Source organism: Pongo pygmaeus, chromosome 10 (genome assembly GCF_028885625.2).
Source record: "Pongo pygmaeus isolate AG05252 chromosome 10, NHGRI_mPonPyg2-v2.0_pri, whole genome shotgun sequence".
Lineage (NCBI taxonomy): Eukaryota > Metazoa > Chordata > Mammalia > Primates > Hominidae > Pongo > Pongo pygmaeus.
In genome coordinates this window covers 56544612-56570255 of record NC_072383.2, presented here as the reverse complement: position 1 = coordinate 56570255, position 25644 = coordinate 56544612, and the positions used below count along the sequence as shown (strand labels likewise).

The window sequence follows — 25644 nt, the reverse complement described above, 5'->3', positions numbered from 1 at the left end:
ATAGATAGATAGATAGATAGATAGATAGATAATAGATAGATAGATAGATAGATAGATAGATATAGTAAAGACTGAGACCAAGAATTTGAAGCAGAAGAGACAATGATATTTTTCATTTATTCTGATATTGCTTCATGGCCAGTACTGGTTCCAGATGATTTGAGAGTTAATTGGATTAAGAGAGGATATAAACCTCTTCAGATTAAAGGTGAACCTTTTTACACTACAGTTCAATGAGAAGGAAAAAAATAGCAGAGGAGATAGTCAACATGTGACAACGTTGTGGTTTTATAAGTCTTTACCAAAACAAAAGGAGACAAAAAGTTAAGAAATTGCTTTCTTCAAAATCAAAAACGTGTTTGCTTTGCTTTCTGCTGCAGACCATTTGCAGATAATGAGACAAAAAGTGAAACAGCCAGCTTTATAACTAGCCTTAAAACATAGTGAAAATTAAATCCTCAAATCTCTGAACATGAGACATCTGAACATTTTTCCTACTTAGAAAAATGGAAGACATCAGCAATGGTACTAAAACTCCAATAAAAATTGTTGATAAAATGTAGCATGCGGAAATGAATAAAGAGTGGGAAAATGGGGAGACATTTTACATCATCTTTTTGACATAATTATGTTTTCAGTTACATGAAACCTTTTCTTCTGTGGTCACAGAGAGAATATGCCATCAACAAACAAAGGAAATTTTTGGAGTTGCTGGAATCACTCTCAAATTGTAACCCAATTCTGAAGGAACATTTTGTTAAATTTAATATGTTATTCTTTTTGAAGGGGAATTAATTGCATATTTATCTCCAAAACTCATTTTCTGGAAAAATGACATCAAAGAAAAAATAGTAATGGATATTTAAAGAGCAAAATATGTTGGAATTATTTGACAGCTCAGCTTATGCATGGGATTGAATTTTCAAATTCTACTCTCAAGAGTCAGAGATCTTACTCAGCATCGACCTTTACAGCCTTAAGGATACAGACAATCAAGAGGCTCAGTTGGAGAAGAGAGGGGTGCAACCTCTTATGGTCTCCATGGGTCCAGCTTTTCCACAATGGACACAAGCACAACAGATGAGGTCCCCATGAGGTTTGGTAGGATTCCTCACACTGCAAAGACCATTTAACTATATAATATTTCCATGTTATACCCCAGAGTGTGTTATATAGCTTAGGTGAAATTCTCTAGGGAGTCATGCCTCATGGATTAAATCCACATGGGGTTTATTTATCATAAGTAATCTTTTAGCCAGAGACATCCTGCTGATAGGAACTCTTCTTCCTAGTGAATATCGTTAGCTTATTTACCAAGTGAGGTCCAAGTGAGGAGGACCATAGACATCTTTTTTTCTTGCCCCAGGAGGCATGCCTTCTTCCAATTCAAGCCAGCTTCTGAAATTCCTTCCTCCTAGTAACACTCTGAATGTTTCACACTGAACAAATGTGCAAAATGAAAAAGTTATGTCAGTACTGAAGATGATAAAGTTAAAATAAAAGAATTTTTCTTGGGCTGCTTTTTTATTTCTGGGAAGATTGGATCTGAACTCATAAGAGAGACCAATGGACAGTGATGGATGGGAAATAATACATTTGGCAGGGATTCATAAAAATTCCGATTCACTGTAAATTTCAGAAACTTTGATACTGTGTTTCTTTTAGCAGCTTTCGAATGTTTCCAGAGTTGAAAAATTCCACTAAATATCTTCACCAGAAAATTCTCCATAAATTTATGTTACAGTTAGTAAAATCTTCTGGAGTATTTCATTTGGATAAATCAGAGAAAATGGTTGAAAGATAGCAAACTGACATGATTTTGACCCATTACTTTAGAACCAGTGTCTGATTCTTAGTGACACAAATTGGGCATTGAAACATGACTCTTTTCATTAGATTTTCTTTGTTTTGTAAGCTTTAGTATATTGATGTTGGTTTTCAGTGGTAAAAGTACCCTAATCCAACTCTTTAAAAAATTCAGAATAACTTTGAACCAGCTGCTGGTTTTACAACTACCTTGCAAACAACTACAGATTTTCTCCAATTTTCTGCAAGACTAAAAAAAAAAAAAAAAGCACAAATGTTTATTCAACATTCTTTGTATCCTTTTAAATTTGAATTTTGAGCTTTTGATTACATTGAAATAATAATAGTTGTATGAATATTGTCTAGTAACAGATAAGTAAATTTTTATAAAATCAAACATTTGAAAAGTCACAATTTAAGCAACTAATAAGTCATACTATTTATGTAACATTCTATTCCTTGATTTGTTCGTTAGTTTTAAAACAATTGAAAAATTTTAAAATACATTCTATTTTAAAGATATATTTAAAATTTGGTAAAATAGTTTATGAGCTAAAACTTTCCAAAACGCAACTGACATAACCTACTTAAGATTTGCCAGCAATACTCTTGCCATCAATACTCTTGCCTCAAAAATGCTAGAATTTATTTCAAGGAAAATAAACACAACATGTGCCTTACAATGCATTTTGAATAGCCTATGAATATACTCAGTCTAACCACAGACTATTTGTCTATTCCCTGATGACTGATATTTCAACTCAGTATGTAAAACAGTCTTCACAAACTGTCCTACATCCTACCAAATATTTTCCAAAAAGCTTGTCAAAATAAAAGTACTTTGGCCTTATCTATTACCACTTATATATATCAATATTGTCTGCTCATATCAATAGTATTCTACTTTGGCTGACTTTTCATAGTCCACAATGTTATCTGTTTTTTTTTTAATTAATTCCATCTCTCATTCAACAAACATATATTAAATACCTTCTAAATGCCAGTTAGGTGCTGAGAATACAAAGATAAAAAGTGTAATTCCTTCCTTCAATAAGGTATTATCTGCACAGAAAGGCAAACAAATAATAAATTTCGGTAGATGCCAAGACAGAGGTTCCTTAAGGGACTAGAATCTATTAGAACATTTACCCTGAAGGCTTAGAGGTTTGAAGGATGGTAGTTAAGACTTGAAAAGTTTTAACTAAGACAAAATAAAGTTATTTTTTGCTTTAGAAAAATGACTCTGGCTTCAAAATTAAAGGTAGAAAGGCCAGTTAATAATCCCAATTTGGGGCCAGGTGCGATAGTTCACGCCTGTAATCCCAGCACTTTGGGAGGCCAATGGGGGCTGACCATGAGGGCAGGAGTTCGAGACCAGCCTGGCCAACATGTTTTCATCTTGTTAAAAGAGGGATATAGGAAATGTGTAAATATGGCAGATGGGCAGAAACGGCTGTCAAACTGGTGCCCACTCAATATCAGATTAGTTACCCCTACAGAAGGTGAAACCATGGCCTATTCCTCTTTGTTTGCCAGACCATGACATTAAGCACTGACTTAAAAAAATGTTTTTTGGACCAAACATAAGGCAGTATTTCTGAAAATGAAAACTTGAAGCAAAAATTCTGTATTAATTTGTGTATTCTTTCCCTCAAAATACAAAGCAGACAAATAATGTAGGAAAATATATTTTTTATTAATTTCCTAAACCGGTTAGATTAATACTCTTTTTTTTTTTGACTCAATGAGTGACACTAAATAATGGAACAATAACTATAAGTTGGCAACTTAAAAAAGTCAATATCCAGAAAACCCACAACCTTCAGAACTGGCCCATTAATTTAGAGCTGTCACCTTTTATTCAACAAACACGTAATAAGGTCGTTAGTGTTCATCGGACACTAAGAATAAAAAAGAGTAAGAATTCCTACTTTAGAGAACATTATTTTAAAGAAATATAATGACTTTGAACATGATCACTGCTTTTCTTTCCTAAGTTCCTAACCCTTCTCCTATTCTGGATATTCTTTTAGTCTCTTTAGGCTTCACATCAAGAGAGGGGATTGAAAAAACAGGCTGCTATGGGGCTAGAGAGATCTGACATGAAGGTCGGCACCTGCCTTGTAGAATAATAAGTACCCCCACTGCTGATGTGTACCTAGTGAGGACACAGAGGAAGTAGAACATAGCATATGTATTGAATGACAAACCTGTGGCTCCATCAGGCTCCTTTCTAGAATTTCCCCTGTCTGGAAGGAGGGAGCTGGAGGAATCAGGAGGAGTGAAGCGTAGAGGGGTTCAGGTGGTTTATCTGACAAATCTTTCAGAATTATTTTGGATAACTATAGTGTCTAAGCACCACCTGGATGCTTCCGTGGTCTCCATAGCATGAATGACTCCCCAAAGAAGGCTCCCATGCCAGTTTGCTTCAGCTTTTGAGGCTATAGGTTCCTTGGCACATTAAATTTGTATAGGTTGGATGGGTGCAGTGGAGTTGGGGAGAAAAATGCCTATAGCTGCCATGGTGACAGTGACTGTGATCTGGTTAAAGCTAGCATTATGGAGTTTGGAGAGAATTATTCTAATACCTGACTCGCACAGATTTGGGCTGTAAATTATCTAGTGTGTAGATTACAATAGCAAATGCCTGGCATATAATAAGTATTCAAGAAAGCTATGACAATTATTACTATTTCTATCATCCTCATCATCATTTTTGTCATTGTCATCACCTTCAAGGACAATATTCCAATTGCCAGTCCCAATTATTCCCAGCTGAATCTAGAAATTCTTGGTTTTCTAATTTTTCAGGTAAGATTATGCAAACAAGAGAGCTGCAACAGCATTTACTAACGACTTGAAGGTTGTAAATAATAAGTAGCAGCTCCTTCCATCACTCCCACCCAAGAATCTATACTAGCCTAGGACAAAGTCATGACAAACCACATCTTGTGAGCATGGCTCTGAAGTGGATTCATCCAAAGGTACACCGTGGTTGCTGTTTTAATTTTTATTTTTAAGCCTGTAGCATTAGGGATATTTGAAGCAGTAAGCTAATTTACCCTCAAAACGAAAAATCAAATAGTGGATAGACAGTGGGTGGATCAGGATGTTGAGAAATAGTCACCACAAGGAGAAATGCTTTGACTTAGACATTTCTAAGTAATTATTCTCCTAGGTTTACCACTTTTCTCTCTCTTTACCTCCCACCCAAGTTGAAATAAGGACTCTATTGCCAAGCAAAGTTTGAGTATTATGAAATAAAGCGCCCCAAATCTGATGATGCTTTATTTCACTTTCTTTGAAAAACAATATGGCTCTGCAAACAGATCCTATACAATTTTCCTGTGGGATGCATTGAAATCCAAAGTAAGGACACCTTTATGCAAACCTATGAAAATACATTTAAGTAAAATGGAAGACTCAGAGAATGAGACAACCCAGAACTGAGTCAGTTATAATGTTAGAATTCTCACTACAGATTCAGTATTATAAAACTTCCATATTATTTCATTGCATTTTTATATTGACAACTAATTTATTTTTTACTCTCAATGTTCTGTGATATAATAGGAATGTAAGGTATTATACCTATACTACAGAAGATGCACAAGAAGGTCATGAAAACTCACGTATTTATTAGATCCAGAGAGCTTTATTTGCTTCTCAATTATTTACTGACACCTAATAATTATCAACAACTAGGCAAGTACCAGGACAACAGAGATGAGGGAGGGATCAGCTTTGTGCATTTGAGTGGCCACTCCAACACATTTATTAGAACTCAAAATTCTGAATCTGGTTTGTACATCCATCATTTCAAGCAAGTTATTGCAAAGGGGGCCTGAGAGTCTCAATATAGTTTCAAACAGCTGTGCATACTAAACGGGAACAGATGTGGTTCCATCAGTTCTCCGATAGTCTGAATTCTTTTTTAACACCTGTTAGGGAACACTGGTCCAACTTTATGAGCATGAGATCACCTGAGCATTTTCCACTTATAATTTAGAATAAAGGGCCTGTAAACCCTGGGTGGGAATTGACCTCACAATTTAGTGGGTGTTTTTTTTTCTTTTTTTTTTTTGGGTGGCCACCTGCATTTGAACTCATTTATCTCCATCAAGTTTAATAAGCTAAGAGAAGGGGGCAATCCATTAATGGAACTAAAAATTTTTCTCCTCCAAAAGACCTTGTTAAGAAAACAAAGTGATCTTAAAACACATACACACCCGGGTGGAAGCAAAGTTTGGCACAACATAAAAATAATAAAGCTGAAAACATTTTTCTTCAAACTCCACTGCTTATTAAATATTTTAAATAAATCTAATGAAAATAGTTCAGGTCCTGCCGTGGGATGGGGGGAGGGAGGAGGGATAGCATTAGGAGATATACCTAATGTAAATGACGAGTTAATGGGTGCAGCACACCAACATGGCACACGTATACATACGTAACAAACCTGCACGTTGTGCACTTGTACCCTAAAACTTAAAGTATAGTTTAAAAAAAAGGAAACTAGTTCAGGTGTGACTTTGTGACTGAACCACAAGACTGTTTCTTAAATTTAAAACACACACTATTTCATGATATTTTTAAACCACTTACTTTTTGTCTCAAAAGTGAGCATAAAAAAGAATCAAAAAGGTTAGATTTTACTTTTTTAAAAAATTATATTTTTAACTTATATACAGAAAAATTCACTCTTTTTGATGTATATTTCTACGAACTTTGAAAAATGCAAAGATTCATGTATTTATCAACACAGATAAGATCCAGAGCAGTTTCATCAACCTGGCGTCTCTCTCAGGCTGCCCTTTGTAGTCCACCCCTTCTCCCTCCTTCAACCCCTGGAAACCACCATACTTTAACCTTTTTTTAAACAAAAAAATGAAATATACATGCAATGACATAGTATGTAGCTTTTGTATATAGCTTCTTTCACATGGTATAATTTATTTGTGGTTAGTCCATGTTGTCTCAGTAGTATATTCCTTTGTACTGTTTAGTAACATTCCCTTGTATTCACATACAGAGTTTGTTTATCCATTTTCTAGTTGAAAGTTGTCTGGGTTATTTCTAGCTTGGTGAAAATTATTAAGAAAGCTCCTATAACTATTTGCACACATATTTTTGTGTGAAATACATTTTCAGTTCTCTTGGGTAAATTCCTAAAAGTAAGATTATTAGGTCATTTGTTAAGTGTATGTTTAACTCGATAAGATACTGCCAAACTATTTTACAAAGTGGCTATCCCACTTTTATTTCATCCAGGAATCTATGAAAATTTCCTATTCCCTGCATTTTTACCAGCACTTGGTGTTGTCATATTTTTGTTTTGCTTTGTGTTTTAATTTTAGGAATTATATCTTTGTAGTGGTAGCTTTTGTTTTAATCAAAATTTTTCTATAACAACTATCACTGTACATATGAGTTACCAAAAGTGACTGAGACTCTTGACTTGGAACTTAATCTTGGCCCTTCCCCAATACACCTTACCTGCTACAATAACTGAGAACCTCAGGTATTTTTATGCATTTTTGCCTAAGGAATTAAATAATAACTCAACAGCTGAAGCATAAAAACCTAGGAATAAACTAAAGTAAATGGCACCTAAGGAAGAAAATTACCTGAAGGAAATCCAACAGCTCAATAGCATATATCATCTGAAACACAAGTATTGGAACAAACCAACCAAAACTTTAAAACAACAAAAACAAGTGTATTGAAAGAAATAAAAGAAAGTATTAGCGATATGAGAAAAGCAAGTGACTATAAAAATGAACAAAGAGGAAATGTTAGTTATCCCACATACAATGGTTGAAATAAAGTCCACAACAGCTGGGGTAAAGAGTAAGATGGATATAGCTGAAGAAGGAATCAGTGAGTTGGAATGACAAAATGGAGATAATAATGTAATTCTTGTTATCAGGATTAGAGATAGTATATGATAGGGCCAACTCAGGCTCTATCATATACTTAATACATGGTAAATATTTAGAGTTGGCACTCAATACATGATAAATATTTATTTTCCCACCATAAATTCTAGACACCCTTTTGACTGTGTTATGGAGAGCAAATATTTTCAAATGATCTAAAAACTGACTTCATAACTTTAGTTAAGATGGGTACAGTTGAGTAACACCTTTCCTTATTTTTACTTTCCTCTTTAATTCTTGCTTTCTTTTCCAAGTCTTATCAATATACACTACCCACATATTTGTGTCTCTGTAGTGGTGTGGAATATAGAAAGGCAGGAGCTCAGATGTCTCTGAAATCAGTTCATGGGTTAAAACCCATGAACTTTGGCAAGTACATTGACCTCCTTAACTCTCAGTTTCCTCATCTGTTAAAAAAAAAAAGAAAAAAGAAAAAAGCATATTACCCTACCCACCTCATAGAATTCTTCAAGATAATTAAATTGGATAATGAAGACCAAATATCTAGCACAAGGCCTGACACATGATAGGTATTTAATAATCAACTCCTCCATACTCTTCAAAACACAACATTCTCAACCCCCGATCTTGAAATTTTTGTTTGAAAACACTGATTTCACAATTAGAGATAAGTACAAGTCAAATGCACTTGAAGTAGATTATGCTTGGGATAAGCAACCATTAACAAACTTATTCTCAGGCATAATTTATTGATATAAACCTCTTTCCAGAAAATAAGGATTTATTAAAAGAAAAGGAGAGCGAAATGAGAGTACTGGATGGCTGAGGTACAAAAAGAATAAATAGAGGAGGATATATATACAAAAAGAAAAGAGTCGGGTCCAAAAAAATAGGCTTTACTTATTTCAACTCTCTATTTGAGAATGGTTATATGTCTCAGAGTCTGGCTTATAATATCATTCTTCTGGAATCTTGGCCTTTAGCAGGAAGCATACTATGTTTATCAACCATATTATAAAAGAATCTGCACTCTATGACAAGGCTTTTTTGCTACTCCCAATAATAAACACAGGCTTTATTCTGAATTACATCCTATGACAAGTTGTGTTATGCTCAAACTTTATTGTGGTGCATGAAACCTTTCCCTTTCCAAACTGTAGTCCAAGTCCCTTTGGAGCCAATCAATGCAATTCCCGGCCCAGGTATCAAATGACAAGAGAGAAAATTTTGGGTACTCAGCTGATGATAATTTAAGCATTCACTGTCAGTCAATCCATGTGAGTTTTTCATATGCAGATTTATCTTGGAGAGATGTGAATCTGGTCGTGACATGTATGTATTCTGTGAATTTTATAACAATAGCTTGCCCATTGATCACTTGCAAATCCAGTATCACCAGCACTGCCCCAGCCCCCTCATAAATGTGAAATGCTACCAAAAAAGCCATCATTTTTTCCACATGTACTAATCATTACATTTATTGAATTTTAAGTAATACCTAAAGATAACATTGATATTACTCTCAAGATATAGCTTTCAAGATCAGAGCAGTGGAAATCTTAGTGGAATATTTTGAAGGTTTGTTCCCTCCTCTGAATCTCCATATGCACATGTCTTTCTTTTCTCAGTTAACTGTTCTCTGTATAGAAAATTCATTTCTGTTATGTTAGAAGTGCTTTTAGAAAAATAAATAAATAATTATCTGGTACAAATTTTGTCAATGTTTTTATGTGTTTCTGGAAGATAGAAAGTACCTTCAATTCATTTGATTTATTCAATGCCCAGTATGTTTCAGGCTTTGTATTAAGTATCAAAGATCCCATGACAAGACAGCTCCCCTGCTTGCTGGGAGGACGTGGTGAGGACAGGGTACATCTGAAACCTCTGGTGTGTCTGGCAGAGTTGCAAACGACTAGATTCCATCCAAGATCAAATGAATCAGAATCTGTGGTGAGTGTCCTGGGAATTATACCACATAAACTTTTGTGGGTTAGAGATTGTGTCTTGTTCTTCATTTTATTCCCAGTAGTAAGCACAAATCCTGAAACAGAGCAGACACTTAATACCTATTTGCTAAATTGAATCATTTCACAAATATGTGAGTGTCTTATATGGATCATACATTATCCTAGGCGCTTGTATCAAGGAAGAAAATAGACGAAAATATCCGTGTTTCACAAAGTTTGGAAGAGAGAGGGAAAGACAATCTAAAGATAATAATGAAATAAACTGCACAGTGTGCTAAAAGCTGATACACTACAGGGGATAAAAGCAGAGCAGAGTAACGGAAAATAGGGAAAATCAAGAAGGTGGGTGATGAAAGAAGGAAATCAGCAGTATTAATTCAAGTGCCAGAATAGATGTCCTTGAGAAGGTGACATTTGAGCAAGGACTCAAAGAAGGTGAGGAAGTCAGCCTAAAAGACACTCGGGGGAGAAAAACCCCAGGAAGAGAAAACAACTAGCACAAAAGAAGTAAGTCAGGAGTGTGCCTGGCACATCTGAATGACAGCAAATAACCTCCTGGGCCTGGATCAGAGTGAGCAAGGGAGAGAGAAGTAGAAGAGATAAGGGACAGGTCATGTGTAACCTCATAGGCCAATGTAAGGACTTTAAATTAAATGAGAGAATGTGTTAATGATTGAATGAGTTAATAAATGAAGTTTCTACCATGTCTTGCGGTAACTACTACATAAAGAAATTCAGATGGTGCTCAGAGGAGAGCTTATAGTCAGCATTCAAATATTGTTTTAATATTAGATATTATCTTTTTGCAATTAAAAAGTGCATTTTACCATCATCCATCTTGCCAATGGCTAGTGAAAATTAAATATGATTCTAATAAGAGCAGCACTTTTTCTATTTTCTTTTTTCTTAATAAGTGCACTATTTTTAAAGGTAATCAACTCCTCCTATTCTTGGTTTGCTTACAAATAACTAACTAACATGGCAGAAGTAGGATAAAAGCCTTATCTTCTGTCTTTGAGCTAAGAGTTTCTTCCATTATCTCACATTGTCTGAAGATATCCAGAATCTCTGACAAATCAGTTTTATGATTCCAAGGGCCATAAAGAACAGTGGTGAAATGACTGCCCTAACACTGACACTCTGTACCAAGTAAAAATATTTTTTTAACCATACATAGTCTGCAGTTCATCGGTGTTTTCTAAGGCTCCAGTACAAATTGTTCCAGTAGTATCAGATATTATTCTGCAGAAAGTTCAGTCACATCCATGAATATTTCACACATTTTGATAAAATTATATAGATTACTTTGCCATAGAAAAACTACAGTTTTCTAAACAAATAACCAAATAAAACTAACAAACAAAAGCAGGAACCACAGACAAAAGGAATAAATGAAAACAGAGTTAAGTTTCAAGCACATGATAGGTAGCAAACCAGAAGAGAGAAAGTAGAGGAAATGTTATATTTCAGCCTATTGTTTTATATGAAATCATCATACCGATTTCAGAATCTCTAAATTTTTTCAAACTGTATGTAGTGATGAGATATAACACTTTATGGTAACTTAATTATATTAGATTTATTAAAGATATGTTGAACCTGCCATGCATATATAATAGAACCATAGTTTTACATTTGACATTAATATACTGCTGTATTGATTGCTTTCCCAAGATGGCCAAATAGGAACAGTTCTCATCTGTAGCTTCAAGCTTGATCGACGCAGAAGACAGTTGATTTCTGCATTTCCAACTGAGGTACCTGGTTCATCTCACTGAGACTGGTCGGAAAGTGGGTGCAGCCCATGGAAGGTGAGCCAAAGCAGGGCGGGGCATTGGAAAGTGCAAGGAGTTGGGGGATTTCCCTTTCCTAGCCAAGGGAAGCCGTGACAGACTGTACCAGAAAAATCAGGACACTGCCACTTAAACACTGCAGTTTTCCAACAGTCTTAGCAAATGGCACACCAAGAGATTATATCCCATGCCTGGCTCAGCAGGTCCCATGTCTGTGGAGCCTTTTGCACTGCTAGTCTGAGATCAAACTGCAAGGCAGCAAGCCTGGCTGGGGGAGGGGTGTCTGCCATTGCTGACGCATGCGTAGGTAAACAAAGCAGCCAGAGAACCTCAAATTGGGTGGAGCCCACCACAGCTCAATGAGGCCCACCTACCTCTGCAGTCTCCACCTCTGGGGGCAGGGCATAGCTGAACAAAAGGCAGCAGAAACTTCTGCAGACTTAAACCTCCCTGTCTGACAGCTCTGAAGAGAGCAGCAGGTCTCCCAGCATGCTGTTTGAGCTCTGAGAATGGACAGACTGCCTCCTCAAGTGGGTCCTTGACCCCCATGTAGCCTAACTTGGAGGTACCTCACAGTAGGGGCCAACTGACACCTCATATAGCCAGGTGTCCCTCTGAGAAAAAGCTTCCAGAGGAAGGATCAGGCAGTAATATTTGCTGTTCTGCAATATTTGCTGTTCTACAGCTTCCACTGGTGATACCCAGGAAAACAGGGTCTAGAGTGGACCTCCAGCAAACTCCAACAGACCTGCAGCTGAGGGACCTGACTGTTAGAAGGAAAACTAACAAACAGAAAGGAATAGTATCAACATCAACAAAAAGGATATCCACAACAAAACCCATCTGTAGGTCACAATCATCAAAGTCCAAAGGTAGATACAACAACAAAGATGGGGAGAAACTAGAGCAGAAAAGCTGAAAACTCTAAAAACCAGAATGCCCCTTCTCCTCCAAAGGATCGCAGCTCCCTGCCAGCAATGGAACAAAGCAGGACAGAGAATGACTTTGATGAGTTGACAGAAGTAGGCCTCAGAAAGTCGGTAATAACAAACTTCTCCGAGCTAAAGGAAGATGTTTGAACCCATCACAAGGAAGCTAAAAAACTTGAAAAAAGATTAGATGAATGGCTAACTAGAATAAACAGTGTAGAGAAGACCTTAAATGATGTGATGGAGCTGAAAACCATGGCAAAAGAACTATGTGATGCATGCACAATCTTCAGTAGCCAATTCGATCAAGTGGAAAAAAGGATATCAGTGATTGAAGATCAGATTAATGAAATGAAGTGAGAAGAAAAATTTAGAGAAAAAAGAGTGAAAAGAAATGAACAAAGCCTCCAAGAAATATGGGAATATGTGAAAAGAACAAATCTATGTTTGATTGGTGTACCTGAAAGTGACAGGGAGAATGGAACCAAGTTGGAAAACACTCTTCAGGATATTATCCAGGACACCTTCCCCAACCTAGCAAGGCAGGCCAATATTCAAATTCAGGAAATACAGAGATCACCTCAAACATACTCCCTGAGAAGAGCAACCCCAAGACACATAAATGTCAGATTCACCAAGGTTGAAATTAGGAAAAAATGCTAAGGGCAGCCAGAGAGAAAGGTTAGGTTACCCACAAAGGGAATCCCATCAGACTAACAGTGGATCTCTCGGCAGAAACCCTACAAGCCAGAAGACAGTGGGGGCCAGTATTCAACATTCTTAAAGAAAAGAATTTTCAACCCAGAATTTCATATCCAGCCAAACTAAGCTTCATAAGTGAAGGATAAATAAAATACTTTACAGACAAGCAAACACTGAGAGATTTTGTCACCACCAGGCCTGCCTTACAAGAGCTCCTGAAGGAAGCACTAAACATGGAAAGGAACAACTGGTACCAGCCACTGCAAAAACATGCCAAATTGTAAAGACCATCAAGGCTAAGAAGAAACTGCATCAACTAATGGGCAAAATATCATAATAACAGGATCAACTTCACACATAACAATATTAACCTTAAACGTAAAAGGGCTAAATGCCCCAATTAAAAGACACAGACTGGCAAATTGGATAAAGAATCAAGACCCATCAGTGTGCTGTATTCAGGAGACCCATCTCACTTGCAGAGACACACATAGGCTCAAAATAAAGGGATGGAGGAAGATCTACCAAGCAAACGGAAAGCAAAAAAAAAAAAGCAGGGGTTGCCATCCTCCTCTCTGATAAAATAGACTTCAAACCAACAAAGATCAAAAGAGACAAAGAAGGCCATTACATAATGGTAAAGGGATCAATTCAGCAAGAAGAGCTAACTATACTAAATATATTTGCACCCAATACAGGAGCACTCAGATTCATAAAGCAAGTCCTGAGAGACCTACAAAGAGACTTAGACTCCCACACAATAATAATGGGAGATTTTAACACCCCACTATCAATATTAGACAGATCAATGAGACAGCAGATTAACAAGGATATCCAGGACTTGAACTCAGCTCTGCACCAAAGAGACCTGATAGACATCTACAGAACTCTCCACCCCAAATCAACAGAAAATACATTCTTCTCAGCACCACATCACACTTATTCCAAAATTGACCACATAGATGGAAGTAAAGCACTCTTCAGCAAATGTAAAAGAATAGAAATCATAACAAACTGTCTCTCAGACCACAGTGCAATCAAATTAGAACTCAAGATTAAGAAACTCACTCAAAACCGCAAACTACATGGAAACTGAACAACCTGCTCCTGAATGACTACTGGGTAAATAACGAAATGAAGGCAGAAATAAAGATGTTCTTTGAAACCAATGAGAACAAAGACACAATGTACCAGAATCTCTCTGACACATTCAAAGCAGTATGTAGAGGGAAATTTATAGCACTAAACGCCCACAAGAGAAAGTAGGAAAGATCTAAAATGAACACCCTAACATCACAATTAAAAGAACTAGAGAAGCAAGAAGAAACAAATTCAAAAGCTAGCAGAAGGCAAGAAATAATTAAGATCAGAGCAGAACTGAAGGAGATAGAGACACAAAAAACCCTTCAAAAAATTAATGAATCCAGGAGCTGGTTTTCTGAAATGGTCAACAAAATTGATAGATGGCTCTCAAGACTAATAAGAAAAGAGAGAAGAATCAAATAGATGCAATAAAAAATGATAAAGAGGATATCACCACCGATCCCACAGAAATACAAAGTACCATCAGAGAATACTATAAACACCTCTATGCAAATAAACTAGAAAATCTAGAAAAAATGGATAAATTCCTGCACACCTACACCTTCCCAAGACTAAACCAGGAAGAAGTTGAATCCCTGAATAGACCAATAACAGGCTCTGAAATTGAGGCAATAATTAATAGCCTACCAACCAAAAAACGTCCCGGACCAGATGGATTCACAGCCTAATTCTACCAGAGGTACAAACAGGAGCTGGTACCATTCCTTCTGAAACTATTCCAATCAATAGAAGAAGAGGGAATCCTCCCTAACTCATTTTATGAGGCCAGCATCATCCTGATACCAAAGCCTAGCAGAGACACAACAAAAAAAGAGAATTTTAGACCAATATCCCTGATGGACATCTATGTGAAAATCCTCAGTAAAATACTGGTGAACCAAATCCAGCAACACATCAAAAAGCTTATCCACCAAGATCAAGTCAGCTTTACCCTGCGATGCAAAGCTGGTTCAACATATGCAAATCAGTAAATGTAATCCATCACATAAACAGAACCAATGACAAAAACCACAGGATTATCTCGCAGAAAAGGCCTTCAACAAAATTTAACAGCCCATCATGTTAAAAACTCTCAAAAAACTGGGTATTGATGGAACATATCTCAAAATAATAAGAGCTATTTATGACAAACCCACAGCCAGCATCATACTGAATGGGCAAAAACAGGAAGGATTCTTTTTGAAAACTGGCACAAGACAGGGATGCCCTCTCTCACCACTTCTATTCAACACAGTGTTGGAAGTTCTGGCCAGGGCAATTAGGCAAGAGAAAGAAATAAAGGATATTCAATTAGGAAAAGGGGAAGTCAAATTGTCCCTGTTTGCAGATGACATGATTGTATATTTAGAAAACCCCATCGTCTCAGCCCAAAATCTCCGTAAGCTGATAAGCAACTTCAGCAAAGTCTCAGGATGTAAAATCAATATGCAAAAATCTCAAGCCTTCTTATACACCAATAACAGACAAACAGAGAGCCAAATCATGAGTGAACTCCCATTCACAATTGCTACAAAGAGAACAAAATACCTAGGAATCCAACTTACAAGGGATGTGAAGGACCTCTTCAAGGAGAACTACAAACCACTGGTCAACAAAATAAAAGAGAACACAAACAAATGGAAGAACATTCCATGCTCATGGATAGGAAGAATCAATATTGTGAAAATGGCCATACTGCCCAAGGTAATTTATAGATTCAATGCCATCCCCATCAAGCTACCAATGACTTTCTTCACAGAATTGGAAAAAACCTACTTTAAAGTTCATATGGAACCAAAAAAAAAAAAAAGCCTTCATTGCCAAGATAATCCTAAGCCAAAAGAACAAAGCTGGAGGCATCATGCTACCTGACTTCAAACTATACTACAAGGCGACAGTAACCAAAACAGCATGGTACTGGTACCAAAACAGATAACTAGACCAATGGAACAGAACAGAGGCCTCAGAAATAACACCACACATCTACAACCAGCTGATCTTTGACAAACCTGAGAAAAACAAGAAATGGGGAAAGGATTCCCTATTTAATAAATGGTGCTGGGAAAACTGGCTAGCCATATGTAGAAAGATGAGACTGGATCCCTTCCTCACACCTTATACAAAAATTAATTCAAGATGGATTAAAGACTTAAATGTTAGACCTAAAACCATGAAAACCCTAGGAGAAAACCTAGGCAATACCATTCAGGCCATAGGCATTGGTAAGGACTTCAGGACTAAAACACCAAAAGCAGTGGCAACAAAAGCCTAAATAGACAAATGGGATCTAATTAAACTAAAGAGCTTCTACACAGAAAAAGAAACTACCATCAGAGTGAACAGGCAACTTACAGAATGGGAGAAAATTTTTGCAATCTACCCATCTGACAAAGGGCTAATATCCAGAATCTACAAAAAACTTAAACAAATTTATGAGAAAAAAATCAAACAACCCCATCAAAAAGTGGGCAAAGGATTTGAATGGACACTTTTCAAAAGAAGACATTTATGCAGCCAACAGACACATGAAAAAATGCTCATCATTGGTTATCAGAGAAATGCAAATCAAAACCACAATGAGATACCATCTCACACCAGTTAGAATGGTGATCTTTAAAGTCAGGAAACAACAGGTGCTGGAGAGGATGTGGAGTAACAGAAATGCTTTTACACTGTTGGTGAGAATATAAACTAGTTCAACCATTGTGTAAGACAGTGTGGTGATTCCTCAAGGATCTAGAATTAGAAATACCATTTGACCCAGCCATCCCATTACTGGGTAAATACCCAGATGATTATAAATCATTCTACTATAAAGACACATGCACACGTATGTTTATTGCAGCACTATTCACAATAGCAGACTTGGAACCAACCCAAACGTCCATCAGTGATAGAATGGATTAAGAAAATGTGGCACATATACACCATGAAATACTATGCAGCCATAAAAAAGGAAGAGTTCATGTCCTTTGTAGCGACATGGATGAAGCTGGAAACCATCATTCTGAGCAAACTATCGCAAGGATAGAAAACCAAACACTGCATGTTCTCACTCACAGGTGGGAACTGAACAATGAGAACGCTTGGACACAGGGTGGGAAACATCACATACTGGGGCTTGTCATGGGGTGGGGCAATGGGAGAGGGATAGCATTGGGAGAAATACCTAATGTAAATGACGAGTTAATGGGTGCAGCAAACCAACCTGGCACATGTATACATATGTAACAAACCTGCACGTTGTGCACATGTACCCTAGAACTTAACGTACAATTAAAAAAATAAAACCAAAAATAAAATTTAAAAAAGCTGAGCTTTAATTGTCTTTCAATCTAAATGCAAATTTTATTTTAGTCAATTCCATGTTGGCAATCTGATTTTTATTTTTAAAGTTCAAAAGTGTTCTTGTTTTATTTGCAAGGCATTTATAGAACTTCCCTGCTTCTCTGAAAATGCAACCCTCCTCCTGTCACTTGGCTTAATGCTCCACACATGTTTTCTCACTTAAACTTTGCCTCATTTGGCTGTGTGTGTGTGTGTGTGTGTGTGTGTGTGTGTGTCTTAAATGCAGCCTTTTAAAACCATCTCTAATGGAAAAATGCAGCTGTGAGCAAGATTTCATAAAATGTACATGGAATTAATTTTCCAGGCATTTCATTCAAGGGCCCTGATGTATCTGAAGGAGAGATTTTGCCAAAAGGAGTTTTAATGTAACCATAGGAAAGAGAGAAACAGCCAGAAAAGAAGGTTAGGGAAGTAAGCAAACCCCTGAAGCACAAAGAAGAGAAGAAATGGCAAGGAGGAAAAAAAGAAGAGGAGGCAAAGAAATTAATGTTAAAGATGGAGCAAAAATAAGAAAAAAAAAAACATTCTATGAGAGGGAAGAAGAAAAAGGAAAAAGAGTGGAAGCAAGAGTTGGAGGAATGAAGAATCTTGCTAGAGAGAAAAAAAAATGTTATTTCCTAATAGTTTCTATTAGGACATTTGCTTAAACAGATCAATATCTCGGACTCTGTCACTTCAAAGTATATTTTACATGAGATCAGTGAATTTTATGGTCTATAAATATAAACAAATTACAGTTTAAAAAGCATATTTAAAAATATTTTAAATATTACTGTTGTGAATTTTTTAATAAACAACTTCCACTGGCCACATATTGTGTGTTTATAGACACTATAAGGTTAAAACCTGAAACTATGATGTTTGAACTTCCTAATGCACAGCTGCTGAGCTTTTCATGCTCATGGGATTATAAAAATATAGAATTATGTAGTTGACTTCAGACTATGAAGACATATTTTGTCTATTCTTTCTATGTCAATTTTTTACATCCTGTTTAAGTTCTCAAGATGGGTGAAAAAAAAGGCTGAAAATCAAATGTATTTTTAATATGCATATAGGGGTGTGATTATGTATATTTCAGGATTGCTCCCAGGGAGAACATAAACTTCTAATGTATGTGTAACATATATTCCACCTTATAAAATATTAAACATATTAATGTAATACAAAGAAATTAATAATTTGTAACTATGTGGAGCTACAGGATAACCCAACCTTTCTCTCTGGCTGCCCTTAGCATTTTTTCCTTCATTTCAACCTTGGTGAATCTGACAATTATGTGTCTTGGGGTTGTTCTTCTGGAGGAGTGTCTTTGTGGTGATCTCTGTATTCCCTGAATTTGAATGTTAGCCTGCCTTGCTAGGTTGGGGAAGTTCTTGTGGATAATATCCTGAAGAGCGTTTTCCAACTTGGTTCCATTCTCCCCGCCACTTTCAGGTACACCAATCAAATGTAGATTTGGTCTTTTCACATAGTCCCATATTTCTTGGAGGCCTTCTTTGTCTCTTTTTACTCTAAACTTATCTTTCTGCTTGATTTCATTAATTTGATCTTCAATCACTAATACTCTTTCTTCCACTTGATTGAATCGGCTATTGAAGCTTGTGCATGCATCACATAGTTCTCGTGCCATGGTTTTCAGCTCCATCAGGTCATTTAAGATCTTCTCTACACTGTTTATTGTAGTTAGCCATTCATCTAATCTTTTTTCAAGGTTTTTAGTTTCCTTGTGATGGGTTCAAACATCTTCCTTTAGCTCAGAGAAGTTTGTTATTACCGACCTTCTGAAGCCTACTTCTGTCAACTCATCAAAGTCATTCTCTGTCCTGCTTTGTCCCATTGCTGGTGCAGAGCTGCGATCCTTTGGAGGAGAAGAGGCGCTCTGGTTTTTAGAGTTTTCAGCTTTTCTGCTCTGGTTTCTCCTCATCTTTGTGGTTGTATCTACCTTTGGTCTTTGATGATGGTGACCTACAGATGGGGTTTTGGTGTTGATGTCCTTTTTGTTGATGTTCATGTTATTCCTTTCTGTTTGTTAGTTTTCCTTCTAACAGTCAGGTCCCTCAGCTGCAGGTCTGTTGGAGTTTGCTGGAGGTCCACTCCAGACCCTGTTTGCCTGGGTATCACCAGTGGAGGCTGCAGAACAGCAAATATTACTGCCTGATCCTTCCTCTGGAAGCTTCAGTCCCAGAGGGGCTCCCGCCTGTATAAGGTGTCAGGCGGCCCCTACTGGGAGGTGTCTCCCAGTTAGGCTACACGGGGGTCAGCAACCCACTTGAGGAGGCAGTCTGTCCACTCTCAGAACTCAAACGCCATGCTAGGAGAACCACTGCTCCCTTCAGAGCCATCATACAGGAATGTTTAAGTCCACACAAGTTTCTGCTGTCTTTTGTTCAGCTATGCCCTGCCCCCAGAGGTGGAATCTACAGAGGCAGCAGGCCTTGCTGAGCTGCAGTGGGCTCTGCCCAGTTCGAGCTTCCCTGGCTGCTTTGTTTACCTACTCAAGCCCCAGCAATGGTGGATGCCGCTCCCCCTGCCTGCTGCCTCACGGATCGATCTCAGACTGCTGTACTAGCAGTGAGCAAGGCTCCATAGGTCTGGGACCCACCAAGCCAGGAGCAGGATATAATCTCCTGGTGTGCCATTTGCTAAGATTGTTGGAAAAGTGCAGTATTTGGGTGGAAATGTACCATTTTTCCAGGTACAGTCTGTCATGGCTTCCCTTGGCTAGGAAAGGGAAATGCCTCGACCCCTTGTGCTTCCCGGGTGAGGCAATGCCCTGCCCTGCTTTGTCTCACCCTCTGTGGGCTGCACCCACTGTCCAACCCATCCCAATGAGATGAACCAGGTATCTCAGTTGGAAATGCAGAAATCACCCATCTTCTGCATCGATCATGCTGGGAGCTGCAGACCGGAGCTCTTTTTATTCGGCCGTCTTGGAACGGAATCTACCCCTCAGCTTCTTAAGTGACTAGTAAGTAGAAACCATGTATGTGAAAATAAATTGACATATGCATGATGACAACAAAAGGAGTGGAGGTAGAAATAAAGACAGGTGGGGGTGAGGGGAGAAAGAGAGAAACTCAAGTAAAAGCATTCCATGTATTTATCACTACTGTTATTGACTATTTGATCATAATAATGCTCTTGAAATCATAGTCTACTAAAAACCCTGCTGTTTATCAAACTTCCACTAAGTTAACTCATTAATTTATGACATTGCCTATGATTAACATATATTTTCTTTCCCCATTTTGGACAATGATCTTTTTCTACTGTTTTTTTCAAATATATCAAAAATATAAAATTATATAAGTAATGTAAAATTAATATCAGCAAATGATTAAATACTGTCTAATCTTTAATAAATGTTTCAGTATGCAGATTTCCCTGAATTTTCTACAACCCTTTGGTGTAGGTCATGGCACATGTATAATGAATTATCAGCCTTTTCTCTTCTCATCTACTATACATGCTTGAGGTGAAATAATACAATAATAACATTTTTAGAATAAAGAAATGATAACATTTCTCTATAGCCTCCCAAGTTTCAGAAGACCTTTTATACATGTTCTTATTTGATAGAATTGTCTGTTTTTAGGGGAGTAAAAGGGACTGTTCTATTGTCTTATAGCTTAGAAAGAAAAAAGGGGAATCACTATAAGAAAAATGGCAGCTGGGTGCAGTGGCTCAGGCCTGTAATCCCAGCACTTTGGGAGGCCGAGGCAGGTGGATCATGAGGTCAAGAGTTTAAGACCAGCCTGACCAACATGGTGAAACCGCATCTCTGCTAAAAATACAAAAATTAGCTGGGCGTGGTGGCATGTGCCTGTAATCCTAGCTACTCAGGAGGCTGAAGCAGGAGAATCACTTGTACCTGGGAGGCAGAGGTCACAGTGAGCCGAGATGGTGCCACTGTACTCCAGCCTGGGTGACAGAGCAAGACTCTGTCTCAAAAAAAAAAAAGAAAAGAAAAGAAAAGAAAAATGAAGGGAGTTGTTAGTTGCTTTGTTATTAAGTGAGTATTCATTTCAGCTTTATGTAGATAAATATTTACTGTAATTCTGAGATTCAAAAGTCAATTGAAGGCCAGGTGCGGTGGCTCACGCCTGTAATCCCAGCACTTTGGGAGGCCGAGGCAGGTGGATCACAAGGTCAGGAGATCGAGACCTTCCTGGCTAACACAGTGAAACCCCGTCTCTACTAAAAATACAAAAATTAACCGGGTGTGGTGGCGGGTGCCTGTAGTCCCAGCTACTCGGGAAGCTGAGGCAGGAGAATGGCATGAACCCAGGAGGCGGAGCTTGCAGTGAGCCGAGATCACGCCACTGCACTCCAGCCTGGGCGACAGAGCAAGACTCCCATCTCAAAAAAAAAAAGTCAATTGAAAAGGAATTGGTGTGAAATAATAACTTGATTTCCAAGAGTTTCTGCTAATTACAAAGAAGACACAAGGAAGTAACAGGGAAAGATATAAATCTATAGTTTATACCTTCATGACCAGTTTGCTTTTCTGCTAGCGTGGGAAGATCAGATATGAAATATGATCTTTGCTTAGAGAAACCTTCTCTCACTCTACCACCTCCATGCTAATCAGTTTGAGTTAAAAGCTTAATGGAGATACCTTCTCTTCAATAACTTATGAACTCTCTCCAATAACTGATGGTCAAGAGCTTTCTTTCAATTCTTTTCTGAAATGTCTGAGGGACTGGAGAAGTTTGGAAAATTTTCAAGTTGCAAAAAATGTGGTAGCTATTTATAGAGTGGCTCTAAAATTCATTGTCCAAGCCAGAACACTCTTGATAGTGAAGGGGGCTGCTGAGTGATAGAACACCATGGGGAGACGAACTTCCCTACAGGCAAATGGTTGGAAACGTCCAAAAACATAAAGAATATTTCTATCAAATAACAACAACAATACACATAAAATCTATGTAGAATAAATAGTAAGTAATAGCTGTTGACTCAGTTGGGAGAAGACATGCAATTTAGATTTTTTAAAAATTTTTAATTTGTTTTCATGTATTGAAGAGACTGCCTTTTTCCCAATGTTCTTGGCTCATTTGTTGAAAATAAGTTGGTTGTAAATGCATGGATTTATTTCTGAGTTCTCTATCCTGTGCCTCTTCAATAAATAGTGCTGGGAAAACTCAATATCCATATGCAGAAAAATAAAACTAGTCCCCACTCTCTCACTTATAAAAAAAATCAAATGTATTAAAGACTTAAATGTAAGACCTGAAACTATAAAACTACTAGAAGAAAACATTGGAGAAATGCTTCAGGTCACTGTCCTGGGCAAAGATTTCTTGAGTAAGAACTCAAAGCACAAGCAACCAAAGCAGAAATGGACAAATGGGATTACATCAAGCTAAAAAGCTTCTGCACAGCAAAAGGAAACAATAAACAAAGTGAAGAGACAAGCTACAGAATGGGAGAAAATATTTGCAAACTATTCATCTGACAAGAGAATAATAACCAGAATATTTGAGGATCTCAAACAACTCAACAGCAGAAAAAAAATTTGATTTTAAAAATAAGTAAAAGATCTAAATAGACATTTTTCAAAATAAGACATACAAATGACCAACAGGTATATGAAAAAATGCTCAACATCACTACTCATTAGTAATATGCAAATAAAAATTATAACAAGATATCTCCTCACCACAATTAAAAGAGCTACTATCAAGTAAACAAACAAAAAACAAAATTTGGCAAAAATGTATAGAAAGGGGAAAGTTCATCGGTGTTGATGAAAATGTAAATTAGTACAGCCACTTTGGAAAACAGTATGGCGGTTCCTCAAAAAATTAAAAATAGGACTACCATATGATCCAGAAATTCCACTGCTGGGACTTATTCCAAAGAAAGAAAAACAGTATATTGAAGAGATTTCTGCACTCCCATGTTTATTGCAGCATTATTTATGATAGCCAAGACATGCAATCAACCTAAGTGTTCATCAGTGGATATATGAATAAAGAAAATAAATATGGCATATATACACAACGAAATATTATTCAGCCATAAGAAAGAATTAAGTCCTGATACTTACAACAACATGAATGGAAGTGGAAGATGTTTTATTAAGTAGAGTAAGCCAGTCACAGACAATGATCATGTTTGCACTCATATGTTGGAGCTAAAATACACGATCTCACAGAGGTAGTGAGTAGAATGGTCATTACCAGAGGCTGGGAAGGGTAGTGGAGAGGAAGAGATGAAGAGACTTGGTTAATGGGTACAAAACTACAGTTAGGTAGAAGAAATAAGATCCAGTGTTCAATAGCACAACTATAGTAACCAATAATTTATTGTATATTTCAAAATAGCTAAAAGAAGATTTGGAATGTTTCCAACACAAAGCAATGATAAATGTTTGAGGTGATGGATATCCCAATTACCCAGATTTGGTAATTACACATTGTATGCTTGTTTCAAAATATCACATGTACCCCATAGTATGTACAACTATTATGTACCCATAAAATAAAAAATAAAAAAAAGAAAAAATGTTTTCAAGTAATATATGGTACAAAAAAAAATAGTGCTATAAAGCCAAATAACAGAAACAAAAAACGAACAAAAACTCCACAATACTCTTACCTCTTCATGATTTACCTCATCACATGGGCAAGCTCTTTAAACACATTTAGTGGATAATGTTCCTCTCAATGCTTCTAAATGATAAATGAGTCATGGTTTGTATAGTTTGATGTTATCTATGGCCTTTAATCAGAGAAGCTGAGGACTTTTCATTCTTTCATATGTTTTCTCTATTCTCCATACATGATTTTCATCATATTTTGCTAATTAAAATTTTAGTCTCCTTTATGTGCTTTATATATTACCATAGGTATTTATAAGTTCATTTTAAAGGCTCAATCAGATTCAAGTTTGACTTTTTTAAAATAGAAAGATTACTTTGTACGTACTTCTACCAGGAAGTACATAATTCTGGTTGGCTCTCTTTTTGGTATGTTAGAAACCATTAATTCATAAAAGATTGCAAAATGGTAATATTCTAATTCTCTCATTTCTTCATTTATTAGCTCAAACATATTTATAAAGATAAACTTACCCTCATAAATTGTTTTGTTTTGTTTTTCTAAGGTATAGTTTGAATAGAAAATTCAAGATAAATGCTAATTATTTCCCTGCATTTGCCAGCCTTCAATTTAGTGAGTTGATTTCCTTTTTTTCCTCCAAAGGTAATAATAAAGTATTTTGTGTTATCATCATGAATGCATAGACTTAATTGTCTTTGATGTATTTCAATTATGTTCAAGAATGCCATGGGATGCAATCAGCAAATTCAGACTCTGAGAAACTTTTTCTTAGAGTTTCACAAAATAGTTTTTATTTTTAACTTCTATTTTAGGTTCAGGAGTACATGTACAATTTTGTTCTATAGGTAAACTGCATGTCATAGGGGTTTTGTGTACAAATCATTTCATTACCCAGGTAATAAGCATAGTACCCACTACGTATTTTTTTCTGAGCCTTTATTCCTCTCACACTCCATCCTTAAATAGGTGCCAGTGTCTGTTATTCCCCTCTTTGTGTCCATATGTTCTCATTGTTTAGCTCCACCTAAAGTAAGAACTTGCAGTACTTAGTTTTCTGTTCCTGCATTAGTTTGCTAAGGTTAATGGCCCCCAGCTCCATCCATGTTCCTGCGAAAGATATGATCTCATTCTTTTTTTATGGCTGCATAGTATTCCATGGTATATATGTACCACATTTTCTTTATCCAGTCTACTGTTGATGGGCATTTAGGATGATTCCATGTCTTTGCTATTGTGAATAGTACTGTGATGAACATATATGTTCATGTGTCTTTATAATACAGTGATTTATATTCCTTTGGGTATTGTATTAGTCCATTTTCACATTTGCTATAAAGAAATACAAGAGACTGGATAATTTATAAAGGAGAGAGTTTTAATTGACTCAAAGTTCCACATGGCTGGGGAGGCCTCAGGAAACTTGCAATCATAGTGGAAGGTGAAGTGGAAGCAAGCACCTTCCTCACATGGTGGCAGGAGAGAGAAGTGCAAGCAGGGGAAATGCCAGATGCTTACAAAACCATCAGATCTGATGAGAATTCACTCAC

At 36.9% G+C, this 25644-nt stretch overlaps 1 long non-coding RNA gene across 3 annotated transcripts in view; it reads left to right on the top strand.

Annotated features, from left to right (window-relative positions):
• The window catches only part of LOC129010406 (uncharacterized), an 85006-nt gene extending 66589 nt beyond the window's left edge, over positions 1-18417 (top strand). For all 3 annotated transcript variants that reach the window (XR_008492992.2, XR_008492993.2, XR_008492991.2), the window contains 3 exons: positions 9492-9656; positions 11348-11484; positions 12152-18417. This is a non-coding gene — a long non-coding RNA (uncharacterized LOC129010406). The remainder of the gene's footprint in view (positions 1-9491; positions 9657-11347; positions 11485-12151) is intronic.
• The last annotated feature ends 7227 nt before the right edge of the window (positions 18418-25644 follow it).